The 24,228-nt window shown below is 37.9% G+C and overlaps 1 long non-coding RNA gene across 2 annotated transcripts in view; it reads right to left on the reverse strand.

The window, feature by feature from the left end:
- The window catches only part of LOC122826732, a 69,700-nt gene that overhangs the window by 4,647 nt on the left and 40,825 nt on the right, over positions 1-24,228 (reverse strand). Inside the window, exon 5 of one of the 2 annotated variants that reach the window (XR_006369850.1) lies at positions 16,416-16,499. The exons of the other annotated variant lie outside the window; for it this stretch is intronic. This is a non-coding gene — a long non-coding RNA (uncharacterized LOC122826732). Of the gene's footprint in view, positions 1-16,415; positions 16,500-24,228 lie in introns of those variants that run through there. 2 annotated transcript variants of the gene reach the window in all.

The following is a 24,228-nucleotide window of genomic DNA, read 5'->3' on the forward strand; positions in this document are numbered from 1 at the left end:
TAAGTGAACTTTTGATTCCTCAAGCCTGAGTGTTGCTAGACAGCTGAAACAATAATTTTGTAGTTAATCAGGTAATACATAAATTAGGTTTCTAATCCAGATTGACTGTTGAAGTAAAGGTCTTCAAAGAACTGTGAATAACAATGTTTGATGTTCTTACAGAAACCCATGTTCAATAAATCCGTGTAAAAGGAGGTAAAAAACTGACAAGATTTTAAACTAAAGTGAAAATAATTCTGGTTCATGCAAATAAACTACAAGTGGCATGTTTCTCCAGTAAATATGAAAATGGGTGTAAAATAATACCTCTGGTTTATTTCCTCTGTGACAAACCCTGTGATTATTACAATGTCACATCTCCATCAATGTTACCACTGACATACCCCTTCCCCATATTTAGGGAGTCAGAGATAGATCCAGCCTGATCCTGCTGGAGCAGATGGATATGTCAGATATGCCCGCTTGGGCTTATGGAGATGCTTAGTGGTAAATGTAATGACCTGTGTGGGTTCTTATGTAAATGTGGTTGTGCATGTGTGTGTTTGCCTTCCATTCTATCATTTACCACTGTTCCAATTACCTTGGATCTGCCTGGGGAAAGCTCACTTAGCTGCAACAAAAAGGCACTGTAATGCCAAAGTAAATCGTAATTTGTTTTAAAATTCCAGATTTAAATCAGAACGAGGGAACTATACAAAGTTCTGGATACAAATTAGTTCAGTTGTTTAGATTTGTTGGTTAAAATCACAAAGTAAGTGCACGTGACAACTTTCTGACAGAAAAATTTTATTGTCAATCAAATTCAGCCATCTCTAGGTGTTTTATCAGCTACATGACAAACACAGTATGTGCGAAATCCGACTGCTGCAGCTTTGTGGTTTGGGCAAAGACTGTTCTACCGCAACTACAGAGAAACAAAGCAACAACAAAAACAAAAACCCTCAGCCCCATGATGTTGCTGACCTGGTTCACTGCAATTCAGGAAATGCATGAGGTCTGGTCAGGTTTAAAGGAAACAGTGCACACTGGAAATAAATTAGTTAACTCACAGACAGTTTTAAAAAGAATGTGTTGAACTTTTTCTAACCATTACTCAGATTTTGCAGAGTTTTTGCTGGTCAGTTTGATTTTCTCAGCAGGTGGATTTTCTTTTCTTTTTTTTTTATTTGTATTTTTTACAGTTGTGACCTTTTCCATGAGTTGCTGATGTCAGTTATATTTTTATAAATCATTTCAAGGCATATTTACATTTGATGACATCTAGGTTTCCAAAATCTTCTTACACAATGAGTCATTTTTATGAAATATTTCCATTTCTCTTCCCTCTTTTTTCTTAAGCATCCATTTATTCCCTGACTGAGGATAAAGTCTGATTGTATTGTACGGACAACTTTTGTAGCATTAGCTTGAAGTGATGTTTAGGACTAAATGTATGGTTGAAAACTGCAGATAGAGAGAGAGGTATACTAACTATTTAGTGTCCTGAGAACCTTTGATGTCTTGTCGAGTCATTCTAAATAAAACACAAACTGATTGTGTGCATAAACGTGAAACATGCACAATCACTACTGGTCTCTGTAGTATTGAGTTGTTGGGAGGAATGTAGAGATGCATGCCTATACTATCCTATCACCTATTAGGTGGACCTTATATTATGCAAGCTTGTTGGAGTTCGGTATTCCCAGAGTATCATAACTCTTAAGCACAGCTCATAACATTTTGGCATTTACGTGCATCCTTTATACACCCTCCCCCATTTATTCTGCATTTTATTTGCCGTAATTCTCGATTGTGTCCATGGGAATGAATGCAACTATTGGTGAACTACAAGGCTGAAGACAGATGAACAGAAAAAGTTGTAATAGTGTTGATACATGCCTTTTAAGTTTGCTGGCCAGTAGTTAATGGAAAGTTTGATTTAGTGTGTCATGTGAAGGGCACAGCAGGAGTTTACCACAGTTATGCCTCTAGAAAAACATCCATCCCTGCTGTGATACATCATTAGCTTGGAGAAAAGAGGGCATATTTGTTAAAGTCGTTTAGGTGGACTTTTTATTTTTGACCTACAGAAGGGCACAGCTTTGTGAGTGGGTTCGGATTTGGGCACCTTTGAAGCATCTCAGCGCATTTTTTGGAGCCGCATGTTATCAATGAGTTGCACAATGGCGCATGTTATTTAGGCCCTGTAAGCTGCTTCAGAGCTAGGCTGTTAAACTCTCCATCATCATACTTCCATCTCGGTATTCATTAAATGTGCCGGGCCCAGTCTATCCATTAGCCTTGACTATGTAAAATTCCACTCAGATCTCCAGTATGTGAGAAACCATAGAAACAGGCTGGCCTTTGTTTCTTGTACTCGGGAAAGTGTCCTGTGAGCTGAACTGAGTAATACTGCTGTGGCAGATGACTGGCCCACTCACACACATTCAGTGTTGGAGGAAAAAATGGGTGAAGAATAACATTCATAAAAGGTGTGACATTTTGGAGGCCTGAAGATGATTTTTTCCCCCCCATCCACTCATTGTTTTTGACAGATTGCTTCCTCAGATGAAGAATTAACCAGAAGCAATGATGCAAAAAATGAAAAACTTCCATGTTTTGCTATTTGCACAGGAAATGGAAATAATACAATAACATGTTGTTAGTTCAAACAAACGGAGCTAATTTGATATTTTTGATAATCTAATTTTCAGTGTTATGTTCATGAATTAAATTAGATATGAGCAAGATGTGCTATATGCTTTATGTTCTACATGCTACATTTTTCTGGTTGGGAGATAAATTATGTGACAAGAATACATTGTATGTTACTTATACAAACTAAAGGGAATCAACTTTCTTGCATCAGTTTCCAAAAACAGTAATCAGCTTTAATTCTGGTTCCAAATAATATTTATGTCTTCAGGGGCCGAACTCAGGCTGCTAATATATTTCTACTCTAAGGTTACTATTTAGTTCCTTCCTTTCTCTATTCTATTGTGGCAAACATGTACCTAAAGCATTGCATATAATTTTAACTTTATTAAAGCATTTTTTAAAATAAATTTAAGTTCTGAATATCCATAAAGTCGTTTAAATCTTTTGACAATTAGACATTAGACTTCTGAGACTTTGTCAATTGACAACAGGATAAAAGTAGCTTGTAATGGTTTGAAGTTGACCAAGAGCAAACATACTTTTCTGCTTTTAGATTTTTTAGTTAGTTGACAAAAGAAAATTAAATGACTATTAGGGATTTGACTCATCTTTACATCCATGTTTTATCTTTTTAAATCTAACTGGTTACAGAAGTGACCATTTTCAGGAAAGACACTCCAGATCATTCAGAGTGATTCAAGGATTCTAGGAAAATTCCAGCCCATGATCTGGAGAAAATTTAAAGCAAAGTTAAAGGTGTGGTCCATACTGCATATTATCAACAGTACAGAATTAAACACACAACTAAAGAGAACAAATAAGAGAATTATGTCAAAATGTTCTAAATGTTAGATCTCCAAACATTTCAAGGATATCTTCACTAAAAATTAATAATGAACTTCAACTAGTTGAAGGAGATGTGACTTTCGAGTGGAACACCAAGAACATGAATTATTCAGTTTGAATCAATGTGAACTGAACACGAAAGTAGTTCATGTGAGACGCGGTGTGGGTTGACATATTTCAAGTAAAAGTCAGTGACACATTGAGGATTTAGACAAAATGTTTGCAGCTATACTCAAAAATGTCTATTTGTAAAAATTTTTATGTAAACTTCAATCACAAATTTATATGGAAAGCTTCTCTAAAAAATGACCAGGCATTAAGGGGGAGGGTCTTTGAAGTAGACTGCAACCATAACCCAGTTAATATGCTATCCTACTTTCCAGCTCCAATAGCCCAGTTAGAAAAAGACCCACAAGAGTCACACTCTCCATGAGTGCACAATCCAAGTAAGTAATGGCAACTGTGAGCTAATGCTAGAGCTTTACCCACACCCTAAAATAAAAAGGGAAGATTGTGCAGAGCTGTCCAAAAGGAGCTAGGACTGGGATGAGATATTTTTGCATGAATATTTCAGACACTTATCTAACAAGGTTCTCCTTTGTAACTTATAGGATTCTGCTCAAGGACACCTTGGCAGGACATATTGTAAGAAGCACTGACTGCAGTTGCAGAAATAAAACCTGCCAAGGAAAAATTATAGGACATCACTGCAAAGGAAGATATTGTGTCGGCTTGACTTTACATATATCCTTCAGGAACCAAAACTAATAGCTCCACTGACCTCAAACATCATCTCAAATCTTTGGTTAACTCAAATCTGCTCCTTGAACATGCTTCTAATTTTGCTGTTTTGTCCAGCTTATCATTAATGAATCCAAACAAACAAACCTTAAAATTAAAACACAAATAACCTGAGCAGAAGAGAAAAGTTTGTTTTCAGTGAATCATTTTGTTTTTCTTTATTCAATTTTGTTTGGTAGTCATTTGTGGAAAGTTGCATTTTCACTCACCACAAATAGGTCTGATGACTGTTCGTTTTTGCTTTAGAAAAAAACAACATGATGGGATGCTGGAAAAATTATTGTTGTGTGCAATAAGGAGTTTGCCTATCATGGAAGCAATTGTAAATATGTTGCAGCTAGTACAGACGCCGCCCCCCCCACTATTGTCAGCATTCATAGTCCACATTTATAAAGTTGTACTTTTTCAAAAAAGTTACATGAATTATCAAAGGTTCCTGAAACACTTGATGGCTTCACAACCTGAATAATAGATCAAAAACACATATGCATTCGTTATGAGGTTGTATTATTTAATAATTTAGCAGCAAAACATGAGGTTTTAAAGATAAATGTTTTGTTGTTGTTGTTGTTGATACATATGATTTTTTAATTAAAGTGAAATTAAACTTAAATTACTTATAAACAGACCCTGTAATTAACTTGATTAAAGCACTTAAATGAGTCTCACCACTAATCCTCAGGTTTTCCATCAGACCCCCTTTTAACAGATGTTTAAATGTTTTACTGAAAAGTCAGAAATCTGTGAAATGGCAAACATTTTTTAACAGGACTATAATTGAACAAACCAATGAACTTGTGGTGAGGATGTCCAGATTCCCTGCAATATATATATGGGTATTTTTTTGCCGCTAACCCTAACAGTTTATATTGTTCACTTCAGGGCTGAACAAGCAAACAGCAGGACACTGATGTGTTTCAGGCTGTAACAAAACATGGGTTGCTTACAGTTTATTTCCCAATGTCAAACATATGCTTCTTGGCTGTCAAACGCAGGGGAGCAGTGACTAAATACATTCCCCAGAGCAGCAGCAACAGCATAGAGGATCTCCTTGCTATAAATGGTAAAAAAAAGGACAGAGGAGAGTCATGTTGGAGACTGGATAGGAGCTGCAAGTCATCATTAGTGTTTTTTATCAGGAACACTGTCCTCGAAATGCTGCAAGCAGGCTTTTTGCCAGTTTTAGTAGATGCTAATTGCTATCCTTAAGGACAGGCTATTTGCTTAGGGTATAAACTGTGCTGATGTGGAATGGGAATGATTTACTGAAAGGAACACCAAGCTAGATAAAACAAATGTGAGGTCCAGATAACATTGGAATATTTTTAAATCTTATCTACGTCCTGCCGAATCACTGCTCAGCATTATTTCATTCCTTGTTTTTCTTTCTTTCGTATGTTCTGTCTCACCAACCTGATCTTTCCTCCACCTCTGCGAGACTTCGTCCCTGTTCTCCTTTTATGTAGGTCACAGCCCAGAGAAATGGCAGAAAAGCTCATGCGTGGTGGAGGTTTCTGGCAGGATGGCAGCGGTGATGGTTGTGGCCTTTGCAGCAAAGATAGGGGAGGGAAGGATTGGTAGCATCGGTTCCAAAGCGATGGGGCATTGTACCTGCTAATTCATAATGGATGAGGGCCAGCAATAATAAATGAAGCCGGTGAGTAACCCGAGGATGCAGCGGGACATGGAGACTTACTCCGGTTTTAGCCTCCTTTTCCTCCTCCTTTTGTTGTCAGCCAGTGATACTTTCTCAGAAAACATGGAACATGATGCTCATCCAGACATGACCGTGTAGCGTTAAAGCTAAGGCGGCGTTACTCAAATAAATCAATATGGTTACTCCAGGGATCCTTTTACGAGGACGATGGAAGGTTCCAGTCTTTGTATTCCACGATCTTAACATCCACAGCAAAATAAATATAATGAAACTGTCATTAAATTAAACTTAAAATGATGACAGTTTTCCACAATAGAGCTAGGAGTAGCAGTTTAAGAGACTGGTACTGCTGTTGCTTCACACACACCCTGCTTAATTATTACATCAGCAAATGGAAAATGTTTGGGTTTCTTAGTTTATATATGTCGGTTTCTATTTTTGATCCCGTGGTCAACTGAAGAAAATCAACAATAACTCAAGCCAGTGGTGGGATGGAACATGAGTGATGCATTTCTAGTCTGGATTTGGCTTGACCCTCAAATACAATGATTGACAACTGGATCTCTTCCTTGTTGAGAAGAGTACAAATAATACAGTCCTTTTTCTAAGTCTCTGAAGGTCTTCAGTAAAATCAGGCAAAGTTGTAAGAGCTACAGTTGCTTTTTTGAAACAGTAGATAAACAGGATGGAATACTCGCTAAACACAGGCAGGTTGCCAATTTGGCAAAGAGATGTAAGAGGCTACTTACAAGAGTTTGAATTATGTCCGGCAATTCAGATTGGAGCAATACTGAAACGTGGTGTGGGTTTTGGAAAAGGTAATCAAATTAAACATAAGTCACTCTTTTCTGTAGAGTTTTTGACTGTAATGAATCTACCGATTCTAGAGACTTTTTTTTAGGGAGAGATCAGTCTGTAACCACTTACAACGGGGTCTTTTAGACAGCTGGTCCATATAAAACAAGCACCATATGCAAACAGCTGCCACTCCCCACACCAGCCATGCTGTTTGCTGCAGTCTTTGGAAACCCAATCCCACATGACTCGTTCTTTCTTACAGTAGCAATCAATGACCAGCACTTTTGACAGGTGACACGGCTGTCTGCTGAGTAGAGGGTGACAGATGGGAAACAGGGAAGGGCTTTGTGTGTGTGGGCATGCGTGTATACGAGTGTGCGTGAGAGAGAAATAGAAAGATGGAGAATAAGAGTGTGTGCATGTATAAATATGTGCAAATGTTAGTGTAACATCAAGACAAGTGAACTACTGAGGCTCATCCTTTGTTACACAGACAGTGGCATGCTTAGTCATACACCTGATGGACTGTGGGGGAGAGTGGGTGTGTGTGTGTGTGTGTGTGTGTGTGTGTGTGTGTGCGTGTGCATGTGTGTGTGTGTGTGCCCACAGGCGTTCAGGAGTCAGAAGTGTTTCAAAAGGTGACTGACTCACAGCTGCACTGAGGGTGGGCAACCAAACGACAGATTGTGCTGTCCACCATGCTCTTATCCATTTCATGTATATTCCCCAACTCTGGAACCAATGTCCTCCATTTATTTAATTAAATTGCTCTCACTTCTAAGTAGCAACCGATTGATTTCTTCAGGAGCACAAAAGCTAAGTTATTGGTGTGTGGGCAAGAGCTGAGGACGGTTTAGGTGCGAGTGTGGAAGAAAAGGATTCCCAACATACTTCATGTGATTAGGGTCTGTGGCAGTGGTGGCTCTTGCGAGATGCAAAACGCAGAAGAGGAAAAGAGAATAGATGGATTCTAAATGCCTGTTGCAACATTCATGGTTGTAACACTTTGCTTAGATAAACCAGAAAAGAGTTTCATAAACACTGACCCTTCAAATGTATAACTTTTTCACAAAAGTAAAATGATGCATTAGAAGCTGTGGGCTTATCTAAGCAATGTGACACATCCACAATTGTAAAATGTCTGGATGAAATGCAACTTTTGGTGAACTGTTTCCATAACAGGTCAGCTGTCATTTTGTCCCAGATTATATTTTACTCCTGGATAGATGTGAAGACTCAAAGAAGGTGAATCCCTGAATGTACAGGTAAAATTTGTTGAACTGCTGTCAGCTATAAAGTCGTTTGCTTTTACTTTTTTAGTTGCAGTACTTGAGGTATAATTTCTCTTTAGGATCAGTCAGGTAGTTCTTTTGGTTTTAAATGTCTACTTTTTATGGAATATTCAGAGAATATAAATACAAATATTCATTAAAGTGTGACCTTTATATGATAGCATTGGCCATAACATAGGAATGTCAGGAATGTACTGTTTTGCTACAGGTTGCAAACCTGTTTCACTCTTTTTTTCACATAATGAATTCATAATTTAATTTGTAACATATTGCGATTTGTTACCAGTTCCAGCCTACAGAAAAAAAAGCTTTGTAGAGGAACATCAAAATGTTTATTGGCCTGAGACCGACTTTTTTTTTTTCTTTTTAGGGAAGTAACTAGAAAGTGAAGAGCAACAATAAATATGTTTCATGGAAATACAGAGACTTGTAGGGATGAATGTGAAGGTCAGGGCGCCTTGGTTTTTACGTAAATATTGCTAATTCAGTTTATGAACACAGGAAGAAAAACTTCGGTTGCAGACCCAAACAAGGGCAGGAGATAGGTAGAATCATATGAGAAATGATAGTTTAATAAATTAGGAGTCCAAAGTTTACATAATGAAAAACAAACACAGCAACAGAATATCAACAAGCCAAAACATGACACATAAGCGGAATTAGAAACTCAGGAGAAAGATGGTTAAACGCCATCTTGCTCCATAAAGAGTGAATGAAAGAGGGCAAATATACTCATAGAGCTGATTAGTTGAAATAATGGACAGATAAGTCCAATTAACTGCAGGGGAGCATTACCAGATGGAGGAGAATGGAGAAATTACACTCTTAAACACAAGAACATGGGGATAAGGTAAACAATAATTAAACTGAGCATGATTAAACATGACAAAAGTCAAAGTGCCTAAAGCAACAAAGTGGCTCGTTAAAAATGTGTTACATTTAACATTAGGTGATTGTCTTCATGTCATATTATTTTACTTCTGCTGCAATGTTTATGACCTTTAACATGTTCTCAAGTTCTGCAGCACCTCCCTAATGAACCATTCATTTGATAAAGGTATGCTGGACTAGGAAAATGTCTAAAACATCAGCACTTTAGTGCTGGATTTGATCGCCTCCGAATTGGACCCCTTTGTCTTGTTAGGGAGTCTCAAGATGACATTTATAGATAATTGGTGAACTGAATTCAACTGTATTAAAAACTTCATACTTTGCTTTTTTTTTTTTTACAGCATCCAACACTGGTGTGTGGGCACAAATCTGCCGGTAAATTGATTATGCTCTGGCAGCAATACCATGTGAACCATGAGTCAGCCTGAGAGAAATAGGTGTTGATACAGAGCGAGTGTGCCTGTCAGGAAAAAATGAGAGCAAATGGGGTGGAACAAGCATATAATCAGTTCTCAGCAGATAAAAAGCAAACTGTAACAATGGGACAGGCTTTCATTGATGGCTGTGATTTTCAGCAGTCGAAAGCTGTGGAGGAGGACTGTGACATCGCAGACATGTAGCTGACACTTATCTAAACTAAGAAGAAGAAAAGAAATCTTGACACAAATGCAGGGTAGCTTTGAGATTGTGCAGCAAATGTATTATTACCCAACACACACAGGGAAATAATAAGACTGATTTGCATCTCCTCCAGCTTTGTTCCTACACCATAAGATCATAATTAAAACATAAATCTTCCTGAGTCACAAGTTTGTATTCAGACAGCAGCTGCACTTATACATACATGCTCCTCCTCACTTTGAACACTTAAGCATGCAGGAACAGTTCACATGTCACTTTTCTCCATGCGATGCTCAGTAAAAGCATAACCATCTCACAGCGTTTCAATGGTTCCAATTTTTTCATTGCAAACCTAGTTTCCCTACATAAAAAAATAATAAGTTCAATTTCTGCAACGCCAGTCAACGTTAATTTTTCTGTGAAATGTGACCAAGTTATTTGTGGAAAATCTGCCTATTTGTGGATTTTTTCCATAGGCAATATCGAAAATATTCAAAAAGAAATTGAGCTTCAGAAACTGAGATATGTAAGCGCAATGTTGCTTGGTGCACTATTGGCTGACGATTACAAATCATCCAATCTATGAGTTATATTTATTTTCCTTGGCATCGATTGGCTGCACCCCAAAAATGTATGTATGTGTTGATTCATTCATTTAGCATTCAAGATAATAAAAAAAAACAAAGTTGTAGGTAGTTCTCAGAAAATATGCATGGTTCTACAAAGAGAGTGGAACAGAAAAAAATAAAAATACGGAAAACATGTATTTATTGCAATTCTAAAAACAATTCTCAAATTTGATACATCTCCTAACATTTCTAAGTTTAAAAGTGCAATATAGAACAATTTCACTGCCTTTTTGTATCTAGGCTTCCAAAAAGCACAGTTTGTGGACTTCAAACTTTGCTTGAAGTCCACAAACTGGACTTCAAGTTTGTGGAAATGAAAACTAAAACATAAAAACAAACAAAAAAAACCTATACAAGTTCTTTGCTTGACATCTCAAACAAACCTGGTCAGAGAACCACAGGCACAGTGCAACATGTGCACTGTATGAATTTGTCTAGGGACCAAGAAAGTCATGGCCCTTTTTTGATTTTTGAATAAGCAAGCATTCAGTCAGCAAATAAAAAAAATAACAATAATAATAATAAGTACTGATGAGTGCAATGTTAAAATAAAATTCTGCAAAACTACTGCATATAGGCATTACTAGTTTTTTTTTTCCTTTTTAGAGAATGGAAAACAATTTATTTTCTCCATGCTTCTCAATGGAGAAAATAAAGCTATATTTATACTTTAAAGAGTATTCAAGACCACATAACTCCTTAAGGCATTAAAGTCCCACATAAACTTAATTTTTACACAGTTTCAGCTGCTATTATCGGTTCTTGAACCATTCAGTCATTTATGATCTGCTAGTTGGATGAACGATTCACGAGAAACCAATCTATATGTGTCATACCCTTCATTTGGCCCTGGCAAATGAAATATTTTGAAGAAACAGATGTTTGACATCTTCACTCTGATTACACAGCAAGATGAAAAATTGCCCTGTGAGCTGGACTGAACGTGTCAAAAGCAAGGATCCTGTGATTAACAACTGACTGTGATTGATGAGTCACACAGATAAAACTTCCCCTAGCTACCACTGGCAGATTCCTCCTTGAGCAAGAATTGTGGGAGCAAACAACAGACTTTTTTTCTTACTTTATTTCCAATCTCTGATTATGTGTTTTCATCTCGAAAAGCAAAATCTCTGAGGCTGTAAATGAAAATGCCGTAAGTGGAACTTCCAAGTCAATAGCATGCTTGAGAAAAGCTCACTTTCCCTTCAGCAGCAGGGGAAAATGAAACGCCTTAAATCTCAACTGCTCCCAGTTCAGTCGGTTCATCCAACCTCCCCCAACAAACTGCAGATGACACAGAAGCAGTGGATTAAAAAATAAATATTTCAAGTACAAAAGTTAGACTGCCGGAGCAACAGAAAATCATGATTTAAATGGCTTGAGTTAACAAGCTGGGATAGAAGACAGGGCAGAACAAAAAATTCATATGTCAGTGTGAAATATTACATCTGATTAGTGCAATTTTTCACATTCTCAAGACTGAAAGTTTTGTCAAATGAAAGAAGCAGCTTGCTTGTGAAATCTAGTTAGCAAAAGTAACACATCTTCTGTCCTCAGAAAGACCCAAAAATCCATGGCAGCACTCTGGTGATCAGCACAGTTTCCCCCGTCACGTGCGAAGCCCTGCACTGCCCGAGCTGAGCACCAACAGCCATCAGGGGGATGGTTTTTATTGTTTGCAAATCCTCCAGTTAATTTTCATATCTAATGTCCTGATGTGCTGTGGCTGCATCTGGTAATCCACGGTGATGTGATTGGTGAATATCTCAATACAGTGTCCTATTTTCCAGCAAGTTAACTTGTATGCCAGAGAAGCTTAACCTGTATAAACCCGTAACTCAAACGTCATTCGCTCTGCAACAATGTAATTTAAAACGCAGGTTTGGTGCACACAACTGATTGGACATGGAGGAAACGCCATCGAGGTGCGGTTGGAGTGTAAAGTGCATGTTTGTTTCTGTATGTTGTGATAACGAAGGACAACCATAGCTTATTTTTATGAACAGACCAGAGCGGCTTCTCCTTTTTATTGTATACACTGTCACCATGGGAACACAACAGGAAGCAGCACACCTGTAGAGACGATGTGACCCCTGTGAGAGAATCAAAGGTAGAATCACTCACTGACAGCCTGACAGCTCTGTCTACATCAACTTACCACACACATACAAGTGTGTATAATTAATTTCTGAGCACATCAGTTTGTTGTGCATAACACCTTTAAAAGTTATTGTAACCTTCACAAAATTTACTGCCAGCTGAACCCTAATCTTAAAAGTTATCTTCACCACAAGGTTCACTGTGACCAGCAAACTCTCTCCCAGGAAAGGACATCGCATTCCTCGGCTCCTTTTAAGGCCAGTTGAGACGATTGGGCCACATCCAGGACATCAAAGACTCTGAACATGGCTGGATCACATTAGTTCAGTGTGAAGCATTAATGATGACACCGTCTAGTACTCACCGAGTAGGTTTATCTCAAATTGCTTTCCTAACCACACCATAACGCTATTGCCATTGATATCACATCTGAACCATTCCGTCTTTCATAACGGATTCTGCACCTCTACCATCAGTTCCACCCGGAATGAACAGAAGAATTTGATTATCTTATAAGCACAAGGGCATACAAGCAAGATTTTCTGTGCAGTGTGCTTCATTCTGCTTCATTTCCTACAACTCTGATGAATGGTCACCCAGACCACATCATAACATGCTGCTACCATGATAACACTACCAGAGTTTCACCATTTAAATTTCATTCACGTTCAAAACAGATAACTCAAGATCTATTATTACACATTCTCGGGTCCACACTGTCTTCTTGATGCACTTTTAGTTTGCATGAGCAAAATAATATGCTTTTACGTAAAAGAAACCTTACACAAGATGATGATTTAAGAAAACAAAACCAAAAACAACTTCTTTAACCGGTGACCATCTAAAGCAATGTGGAACCAATAGACTCATGCGTTTCCTGCCAGATTCAGGACAACCCTGGAAAGCAACAGGAGTGTGTTGGGTGTCCTCACTGGGACATGAATGTAACAGGATAGTGAGGAAGGCCTGCATACCCTTGAGCACAAAACACGTTATAAATAACCAAGAGACACATGCTCCCCGCTCATTAACATTATCATTCCAACACATAAGTAAATATACACACATGAACAGAGGACATTTGAGATATTAATAATTGCCAGAGTAAAGTGCTTTCTGGCATAAGGTCCAAAGATTTTAATGAAGTGTATGTCGTCTTGCAATATGAGATCAGAATGTAAAATAGTCTCAAAGGTGGCAAATCTTTATATAAATTACAGTAGTTACAGTTACCAAACTGGACACCAACAGTGGCTTTCTGATGTTTAAAATTTAAATTCACACTTGTTCTAACGCAATATTTAGTGAATGGCCAAAATCTGTAAAAGTTTGTTAAATAAGGTTTATTTGAATATTATGAGTATTTTTCTAATAATCCAAACAAACAAAAAAAAAAAGAGCAAAAGCTGCACATCACATAAAAACATAACACATGCCCTACTACTCTGGCAACCTAAACTGTAACTGTATTTGGAAATAATTTTGGATTATGTAAAAAGATAAATAATATTTGGACAAGAGTCCAATTGTAACAGAACAAAGCCAGAACATTAGTTCTTAAACAGCAGCATGTCGGTCAAATGATCAAATTAAGTAAATCCTCAACATGTTTGCCATGTAACCCACATGAAATGTCACTTTATTACGAGCATTAAATTATTCAATTTGTAAAGGAAGTTGAAATCAAAAGCATGCCAAATTTGGACAATTTTGGAATAAGTTTGAAAACAATGTCAAGTATTTCTTTCAATTCACTGCTATGTAACATTACTCATCAAAAAACATACTTTAAATTCCAATAAAGTACATTAAAGTGCAAACAGTTCAATGGGTATAAATACACTTGGAAGCCAGTGAACGTACCGAGTCTATCCTAACTTGAACTATCACTAATGTGCAGAGCTGCTGGCTCGACCAGCCGTCCCGCTGTTTCCAAGGCGATGAACCGGGCGACTCTTATTCCATGTCAAGTACATTACTGATGAAACACGAAACTGTAGTTTTTGTCACGTGAATGCATGAGAATGTCTGCAGTGAGCGGGTTGGCCATGCTAAGCAAGCCAGAAAAGTGTCTAATGGTTTCCTTTTTACTGTAAGGGGGCCAAACAATCATTTATGTGAAACTGTTCAATTTGAAGATCAAAAGGCAGCAACACATTCATAGAGCTTTGAGGGAGTAAGCAAGAAACACACACATGCACACACATAAATGCTGTGACATTCTGGCTGCTGAAATACGCAGCACAAATGGTTTGTAATACATTTTTAAGACTGCACTCATCCTCCCTCTGAGAACGGCTGCAAGCTGCTGATACAGGAATTCTGGGGACATTTTATAAGCTGCTGTGCTGACACTGTGTGTTTTCCACTCAAAAACATTTTAACCAGGTCCCACATTAGCGAGAAGCCACCCATGAGCATAACTTGTGTGCATGTGTGTACACAGATCTGGTAGGTTCTGCGAGGATAAACAGTAATGAGAACCAGGCCCCCTCGGTTTGGATAATGACTGCCAAGACATTGTCGTTCCCATCATACACTCGCCTTGAACTCTCTGATTGATTTTATTGGAGTGTACAAACAGGAGAAATGACTACTTATGTGTTTGTGTATCTGGAGGCTTCTTTCAAAGCTGCATGAGTGCATATTAATAAATGATTATCAGACTGTTTTAATGGAAATGAAATGCAATTGCTAAATCTTGGAGAATGTCAGACGGCGTTTGACAAATTAGGTTTGTCAAGTGCTTTTTGAAATGAATACAAAACAAAAACTGTTATTTAGTATTTTCCGCAAGAATAAGGAAAAACATAGGCATATTTTCTTAGCCGACTGAGTGGAATGTGTAGAAACAAGTGGGGGAGGAGAACTCTGACACTTTCTCTGGCATCCCACTGAAGAGACCTTAAAAATAGGAAATCATTTTTTAAATGTTACAAAAAAAAAGTTTTTTTAATTCCATACTCTTTACTTTTAACTCATACCTTACGCATATTATTAACAGTATTCTAGTATGACTTAAAGTAAATTAATGCAATACCTTGTCTATGTAAATGATGGTAAACATATTATTAGATTTTTGAGTGGAACGTGAATAAAAAACATAAGTGTAAGGGCAGAGTGATCATGATTGTAATAAAATAACGGGGACTTTTAAATTCTGAGACTTATTATGAGAAGTCAAAATTCCCTCATTTTAATTTTAGTAGCAAACAAAGCCAGCAGCCGATTGGACGCGTCATTTTCCATTTGCCACAGGGAACATGTCAGATGTAAAGGCCACGTTTTATGTTTGTGAGAGCGCTTTGAAGAGAAATGTGAACCAGCTCAATGTAAATGTATGACAATGAAGAGACACGACAATTAAGTGTTAATAGATGTAAAAAAAAAAAGAAAAAAGAAAAAAAAAAGCTGAATTGTTTTGGATAGTTCCGGAAAAATGAATGACAATGCAAAAATAAAAACTGACTTTTTCAGGAGACGAAAAGTGTGGGATAAAACAGGTGCATGTATGTGTTGATTACAGCTTTTCACATTTTCACACACTTTATCGCCTTTCATTGGGATTACAAAACCAGTACAAGGCAGCACATAAATGTAAAATACAGCAATACACAGTTTTAAAATAATGCAACCAAAATCTACAAAGGGCAAATTTACATTCCGCATTAAGTTTCCCATCGTAACATTTTGCAGGTACCCCAAAAGGTCAATTTTTGATTTTATCTGATCAGAACACAATGTTCGCAGACCTCAAAGTTTACCAAACCTCATGGAAAACTTCAAACTTCCTCCGAGATCAGACTTGTAGTGACATAACTACCTACATTCTCCACCTAAGCAGATCTTTGCAGCTTCTTTATAGAAGTTATGAGCCTCACGGCAGCACCACTTTATGTTGATCAGTCACATGAAGTCCCAAAACATAGAATTTTATTGTAACGAAAGGAAACTTTTAAAGGCTAAGACTTGCATTTGTGAGACATGACAACAAATCCAGCTGGCTCTGCCGGACCGAAAGGATTCCAACAAAAACATCCCATGTTTTCTATTAGTATTTGCGAATCAAATATAATAGTGAAAAGGATCTGTGTCCTTACAGATATTGAGAGCTAAGAAGATTTGATTTATGTGTACTTACTAAGAATAGTTGCAGGCGATCACTTCCTGTGATAGAAGACATGTTTGTTCTTGCAGATAAAGGTCTTCTCTTATGTCCACATATGCCTACATGAACACACAAAGCACTCTTTCAGAATAGTCAAAATAAACCTGTTTGTTTTGAATGTTTGCACTTGTATTCGGTTATGCATAGGTGTTGTGCTTGTTCTGCGAACGTCGGAACAGACAATGCTGCATTTCAGCAAGCTTCTATCTCGTAGATGTGGATATAAATGTTTCAAGCGGCCCAGCCCCGCTTCTACATCTTCCAGCAACGATACGAAAATGAGAACGTGATGAGCCGACCGCAAACACGCGGACAGCAGGTAGGAAAGAAAAACACGGCCAAGGTTAGGCGGCAAGCAGACATCCTGAAATTGATGAGCTTCCAGCCAACAGATGTCCTTCAGTGACAGAAACGCCATCAATCATTTATAAGGGAAAAAAAAACCCAGAAGAGATAATGCTTTGTTGGGTCAATCTTCAAAACAAAATGATCATCTTATATGTGGACTAGCAGCAATTGCTGAGTTTATTGTTCAGAATGGAACTACTTCTACAATTTTTTTAATTTGGTAACAAAATGCTTCTCTGAGTTCCAGTGGTGTGAAAAAAAAAAAGTATTTGCACCCTTAAGGATCGCTTGCTTCTTCCTCAAACTTTAACGTTTCAGATAAACAGAATTATGTCAGGCAACAATAACCTCAGAAAATACAAATTGCAATTCATGCTTGATATTTTGAGGAAGCTAAATTTACTGGGGGCAATTACTTTTCACAACCCTGTGGTGCTGCATGGAGATTTTCAGCATGTTGTGATGGGAGAACTTTGAAAACTTGCATTTTGTGCAAAAAAAGGGAAAAAGCTAAACAAAAAATACAAAAACTAACGATGGAAAAAGGCGACAGCAGAGAATTTTTGATTTGATTTGGGTGGCAGATCTGTGAAGATGCAGCCCGTGGCAATGTCCTGTGGACCTCCCACACAGCCAGAAGCCAACGAGCTGTGTGGGAGTGAGACAGACTGATTGAAATTCATCTCAAAGCGTCACTCTAGCCCTGCTGACATGCAAAGGATCAACTTCATCTGGTTACTTTATTATGGGGTAAAGAAAAACAACAACGACAGAACGGTCTTGGTGTGGTTAGGGTGAGGTGGTGTGTGTTATCTCCATGCCTGACTGGTGCATGAGAGTGTTTTTATGGCTGGCAGGAGACTGGGAAGTTTGCACTTACAATAGCAGAGGCAAAAAAATTTGATTTATTTGATTATCTGTTGTAACTTTGGAGGGGAAATGTAACGACAGGAACTTTTATCTGCATATTACCCGAGTGAGTAGAAAAGAAAAAAAAAATCTTTTTAGTCCGATTGGCAGGGTGGTGATTCACTCTTACTCATAGGAAGCCTGCAATATAACTGGAAATACTTTTCTGCAATGTTAGTAGAAATTAAGATCAGATACAGTCAGGAGGGTGAGAGTTATAAACAGCTCTTTTTCAGTTCCTTCCCTAAACATCACGGTCATGGATCCCTTGTATGCACAATAACGTTCTTTTAAAAAAGTACTGGATTAATGTGTTAGGCCAGGCAAAATCTCATGTGCAGAGTGTGGATGGAGACTCCAGAAACCACCCAGCTTCTCATATTCACAGAGCGAGGGAAACATCTGAGCAGAATACAAACTGCAAGTTAAAGTCGGAGTTACCTTTTAAGATGGAGGAGAATAGGTGGGTGAGAGAGTAAGTTTTTATATACATTATTGCTAATTTTAACTCCATAAATTATCATGAATTTAGCTAAATACATATATAAATGCTTGGAATACATTGAGCATTAGATTTGAAAGAATCTTTAACACCACCAAAAGAGTCATCAGTAAGAAAACTTTCTTTTAAAAATTCTACGAGTCGATGGCAAAACTGTATTTTTTTTCTTCTTATAAAAAGGTGTGTGAAAGACTTGGCACAACCAAAAAAGTTAATTTTAAAATTTACCCTAAAATACTCACTTTGGGCAAGTTTGATGCCAGCTGTATTAACATGCAAAAGTGCAAAAGTAAAATTGAACTCCCAACAACAAAAAGAATGGGGAGGAACTGAGGAGAGTTACAGTAAACAATCCAACTTTTAACAGGTAGTTTATTGCCAATATGATAAATTAATATCTCCTCTACTTGGTTTCAGTGATTACATGAGAAAAGCTGAATTTTTATGCTCAGACTGTTCCTCTGTCTCACCAACTGGGATTAATCTTTTTTCAATCATCCAATTTATTTTCTCTCAAACAGAACATAAACACCTTTTATTGGGCCAAGGGAGTTCATAGAGGGGTGCTAATAAAAGTATGGTTTATATTAGAGCTCTGCGAGCAAGAACAGTGCAAACGGGAGACTCGGCCGATTCCTTCGCAGGGTGTGCTTCCTCTTCGCGGGTTTTCTGCTTCCTGTTGTGTTGCCATGACGCTGCATACAAAAGACGACAAGCTACTCGTCTTCAGGAAGCCATAAATAATTGATTGGCAAGTGACTTAATCAGCCCCGAGGCCGGCTGGCAATTCCACAGCTAATTCCACAGCTGGCTATAAATAACTCATTACACTAATTATGGTATGTGAGCACACAGCCTGCAAGCACAAACACAGTCAAGCATAACTACTGTGGGCTGAAACGTGGAGTCCGTATGGCAGCGTTCGAGTCATAAAACTCCATTAGCAGCCTCCGCTTCTCTCTCCCAGATAAAGAAGAAATGTTTTTTGTTTTTTTTTGAAACCCTGCCTGGAAACTTTCTGCAGCCATCTTCCTTGTGATCGTGGACAAGGGAATCCTGGCAGATTATGTTCACTAAAGATAAACTGTTCTGATCCCTTCATGCTCATCAAGGACAGTCAATGTGATTCCCTTCGACACGGTGCTATCAGAAATCCACAACCATGACAGGCATCTCCTGCTGCGACTTTGACACATCTCAATACCACTTGTGCTGTGATGGAGCCTTTCTTCTACTCAGCGGGCGGTGACAAGACGATCCTGATAATGGCGAAGAAAAAGGAGGAGAAGCACTTAAGAGACCTGGGAGAGGTCTTTCTCCTGTGGGCAGAGCAATAACGACCTTACTGTCTCTGTCCATGTGAATAGCATTCCAGTGTCCATCTATTTCGATCACCTCCAGCCCTCTAGCTAATGACAGGAAGCTATTATAATAAAGGAAAGAGTCAGATTCTGCATTGTTGCTGATGTATTCTGGATCACATTTTAAAGATTTCATCTAAAATATTATGTCCAGCTCATTGAAAAATACAGTTTTTCTTGATTATGTCCTCTGACTGCTGAAAGCCCAATATTCAACTTCACAGGAATATGGAATATTAGAAAAAGCTTATTTAAAATTCGGAAATGCTGCCTCTCACTGTTAAGGTCACCGAGACCCATCACAAAAAGGGTAGGCCGGCAAAGGTCTTTAGTGGAAAAAGCGGACTCTTCAGAATGCTGTCAGAAGACGTAATCAGTGGGAGGAAAATGTGCGGTGGAAAACTGTGCGCGGGCAAAAGTGATACTCGGAGTCCGGAGAAGACTTTGAGATCTGGGTGCAGCGTTTCAACAGCCAGCACGCACAGATGTGTCCGAGTTATGAGCAACGACTGTCAAATTCCACGTGTGGCGCAACACTTGAAACAATGACAAAAATCTTGTGGGGAAATAGAAAATTGAGTTGAAGGAAAAAGTGTCACCAGAATAGGTACACAAGCGACTTTTCAGATTGAAGTAAATTTTGGATTTGTTACGTCTAGAAGTTTCCAGTCAGCGGGGATGGGAAGCATGTCATCAGCTGGAGTTGCTCGAAATTGTTTTTATCAAATCCAAATCAAAACAGTCACCTACTAAGAAATTTTACAGCAGTTCTTGCTGTTCTCTGCTTACAATTGTGGAAATAATGATATTTCACCTGTTCACCCTACCAAAAGTACCAATCCTACTTTGATGACATGATATTATCATGCTTGACAGGCTAGGAAACTGGCCTGACTTAAACAAAATGAAGGGTCTTTGGGGCATTTTTAAGAGAAATTAGATGTATTTTCAATTACACTCTTATGTATTAAGATGCTCCTGGCTTATCTTGCTGAAAAAAACCAGCCGTGTCTGATAGACGGTTGAGGTCTGGAAGCAATCAAATAAACAGGCAACCTTTGAGTACAGTCGGTTCCTGAGGGGAAAGTTGTCCTTCTTGGGAAAAGAGAGTGTGTGTATTATAATCTGAGTCTAGTAATGCTGTGTTCTTTCACTGGGTAATGAATAAGCCTCCTCTTCTCCATTCATCCTTCCCTGATTGATACAATTTCAGAATCTCGAGGCAGTAACTCACGACTATTCAAAACAAGGCAGGGACATTGTGTGCTATGTGGCTAAATAACATCAAGGGAGATGCCTTGTATTCAGCAATGCCACAGCAACCAAAAATTATCATTTTCCAAAATACAAATCTTATAGTTTTACATGTCTTAATGAGATGTGAGGGCATTTTTTTCACCTTATCGATAAGAGCGTTTCCATTTTATTGCTTCACCCATTTCACTTCTGTAGTTTATTTGTTCTATGTATGCATCCAAACATGTGGGAGTCCATTAAAAGCTCCATTTGTTTGCTCTTCTTACATTATCTTGAAATTCTGAGCATAATGCGGTTTCTACATCAAGTGGAAAAAAACGAACAGAATAAAAAAAAAATAAAACCTTTTAGAAAAATCACAGTACATGTATTCATTTACAGTAATATGGTATTGACAATGCAAAGACCACATAAGAAAATTATAAAGGCCACATTTCTAGGAACCTTTACCCTGTACAAATTCAAAATTCTGCTTCAACATGAATCTGTGCATTATATTTGTAAAATGTGATTGTTTTTAAAACACCAGGTTGCATATTAATCTCAGAACATGTAGCAACTAAGCTGAGAAATCTTAATTTATTTTGACAAAATATGAAAGACATGTATTAACAACCAAATAGGTGTATTGTAAGATTTTGAATAAGATCATTACTATAGTAGTGTTTGATATCATGCTTCTACATCTGGTTTTACAACATGCTTTCTGAATATTACTGACCATCGTTTTCTAGCTATCTTAATGCATTGTTTGCTGTGTGTTTGAACGCGGATTTCAATGCACTCATTCATAGTTTTAGGGCCTGTTATGGACATGAAACTACAACACTGTACACAATTTGAAGGCACCGTAGAGTCAGACAAGGGGCGATGCGAAGAGGGGACTCGGCTGTTCACAGCTGGCCTCCTGGGAGTGTTTGTGGACTCCAGCGAGACGCAGCGGAAGAAAAACAGGCACGATCCAAAGCTGCAGCTACCAAGCTGGCATGAAACCAAACACAGTGTTTACTTAACTCCTTCAAAGTGAAAGTGCTTAAATAAGTAGTTATGAGTCATAGCGAAAGCATCCAACATAAAAGATGGCATTACAAAGCGATGTGCTTGTACACATACCCTGTGGATATTTGATATGGACAAAAACAATAAAGAGAGAAGCCACAAGCCTAAAGATTGTTTATAAAATGTGTTTCTGTGTATGAGGCAAGTATCAAGGTATAAAAGACTTCAAAAAGACAGATTCAAAGCCATCACCATTCTGCTCCGATGGTTCAAACTCTTAATAAGATGGTAAAATATCAGAGTGAGCCATTTTCTCCTGTTCTGAAGAGCATCCAGGATTTTTATCATCCTACCCATCCCCAACATGCTGCTGCACACTGCCGGCCAGCTGAGCACCAAAATGCTCCTACACTTCTCCTTTGAATGTCACACAGACAAATTCAGCTCTTAACGCATAAATTATATACCTCAAATAAAAAGGGGGGCAACAGTAGCACAAATAGCAGACTTCGAATCTATTAGCTCCTTCACCAGCTATCCCCACTTTACATAAACATTAAATACATATTAGTAATTAGCACAAAGTTCAAAGTATTTATGTCTAGAATATCTTTAAATATAATGGGATTTCCAAACTTTAAAACTTTAGAAACATATTTTTTGGTTGCCAATAAGTTATGATTCAATGCAAAATCAGTTGTCTATGTCAAGTTTACATCCAAGAATCCAAATATTCACTCATACGACTTCAAGAATGTAGATTTAATTTATAAATATAGCATTTTGCAAGCTGTTTCACTGATTATGCAGCACATTTGACTAAATAAACAAGCTTAATAAATACATTTAGGGCCTGAAACCCAGCCAGTGACTCAATCATCAAAAATATGTACTTTATTACCATCAACATGTTACATGCAGTTTGTACGGTTGAGATATCTTTTGTAACAATGGTGTCCATATGTTTGAGGAGAGATTTTGACAAACCACTAAAGCGCTGCAGTAAGATCAAAGTTTCATGGCTGGCTTCAAAAGAACTGCTGACAGAAACATCCCCACATAAACCACTGTACATGTCGTCACAAGCACACTCAGTAAAAACAGTCAATGCATGCCAAATATCAGCCACTAAAACCACACACAGGTGAAAGTCTTCTTTTACACACAAATATCAAAACAGTAGAGACTAAAACACATCCACATCTTATGAGGTTTATTATTATGCATGTTTTATAACAGTTGAAACCCAACATTTGATCATAAACGTAGAAGATTCCGTATTTAAGCAAAACAAAGTGTGCAATGGAACAGCTGTGCTGGATGCTGGGAGACTGATAGAAACCAAGAGATTTTCAGTCTGGAGTCTGACTGACAGGTTGTAACATTTCATTATGTCGTTTACTTCCTCTTGGATTTAGTTTTTGAATATTTTTGATTGTAGATCTGGCTGTGTCCTGATGGAGGGCTGCCCTCCATCCAGACACAAATATTTTACAACCTCTTGTTGGTTTTCTGCCAGGATTGCTCTAAATTTAGCTCCATCTTGTTCTCATTAACTCTATCCAACTTCCTTGACCCTGTTGCAGAAAATTATCTACCCCACATGATGCTTCTATATGGGACGTAGGGATTTATACCATGAACTGACTGTAGGATTGTTCTGCCTAGACCTGCACTTGAACATCATATGCCTACGTCAGACTTCTGTGAATGTGAAGAGAGGATTTCAGTGTGAAAGAGCGTTGCAAAGATGCTCAAATTATCCAAGAAAAAAAATATCTGATAGGCTTGTTTTTATGTGACTCTTTGTACAATTTTTACTCTGAAATTCACAACTGATTCAAACTGTACCCAATATTTCTTGAAAAAAAAAAAATTAAGATATGCGTTGTAAGAGTTGAAGAGTTAAAAACCCCAAAAGATATTACATCCAGAGCCACAGTGGATATTAAAACTGTCAGCCAGATCTGTACAGGTCTAGTCAAAGAAAAATGAACAAATGTTGTCTAATGTTTGTGCTAATCATACTTGAAGTCTCAAGGAAAACATGGGCAACACCACAATATTTGTGCATTCTGTTTTACTAATTAATAAGCATTATGTGTGATGCGTACAGTAAAAATAATTATGCAATCACGCTTAATGATCTTATGCAGGAGCCTCAAGGCAGAACATGCATTGACAGCAGCTGTGAATAAACTTTCTGAGTGGGTTAACACGCATCTGGCCACTCATCTTTTCAGCTGGAATGCCTTGGACCTCTCAGACCGTAAAGCCATTTTGTTACCGTTTTTTTTCTCCTCTCTGAGCCATTTGATGTTTATCAAAAGTACAAAGACCCTGAGGTTAAAGAAGCTAAAGCAAACATCAAAAAAAAAAAAAAATGGGAGGATGATATGAGGTGAATGTTTT

The sequence above is a fragment of the Gambusia affinis genome, linkage group LG23 (assembly GCF_019740435.1).
Source record: "Gambusia affinis linkage group LG23, SWU_Gaff_1.0, whole genome shotgun sequence".
In the NCBI taxonomy this organism is placed as follows: Eukaryota; Metazoa; Chordata; class Actinopteri; order Cyprinodontiformes; family Poeciliidae; genus Gambusia; species Gambusia affinis.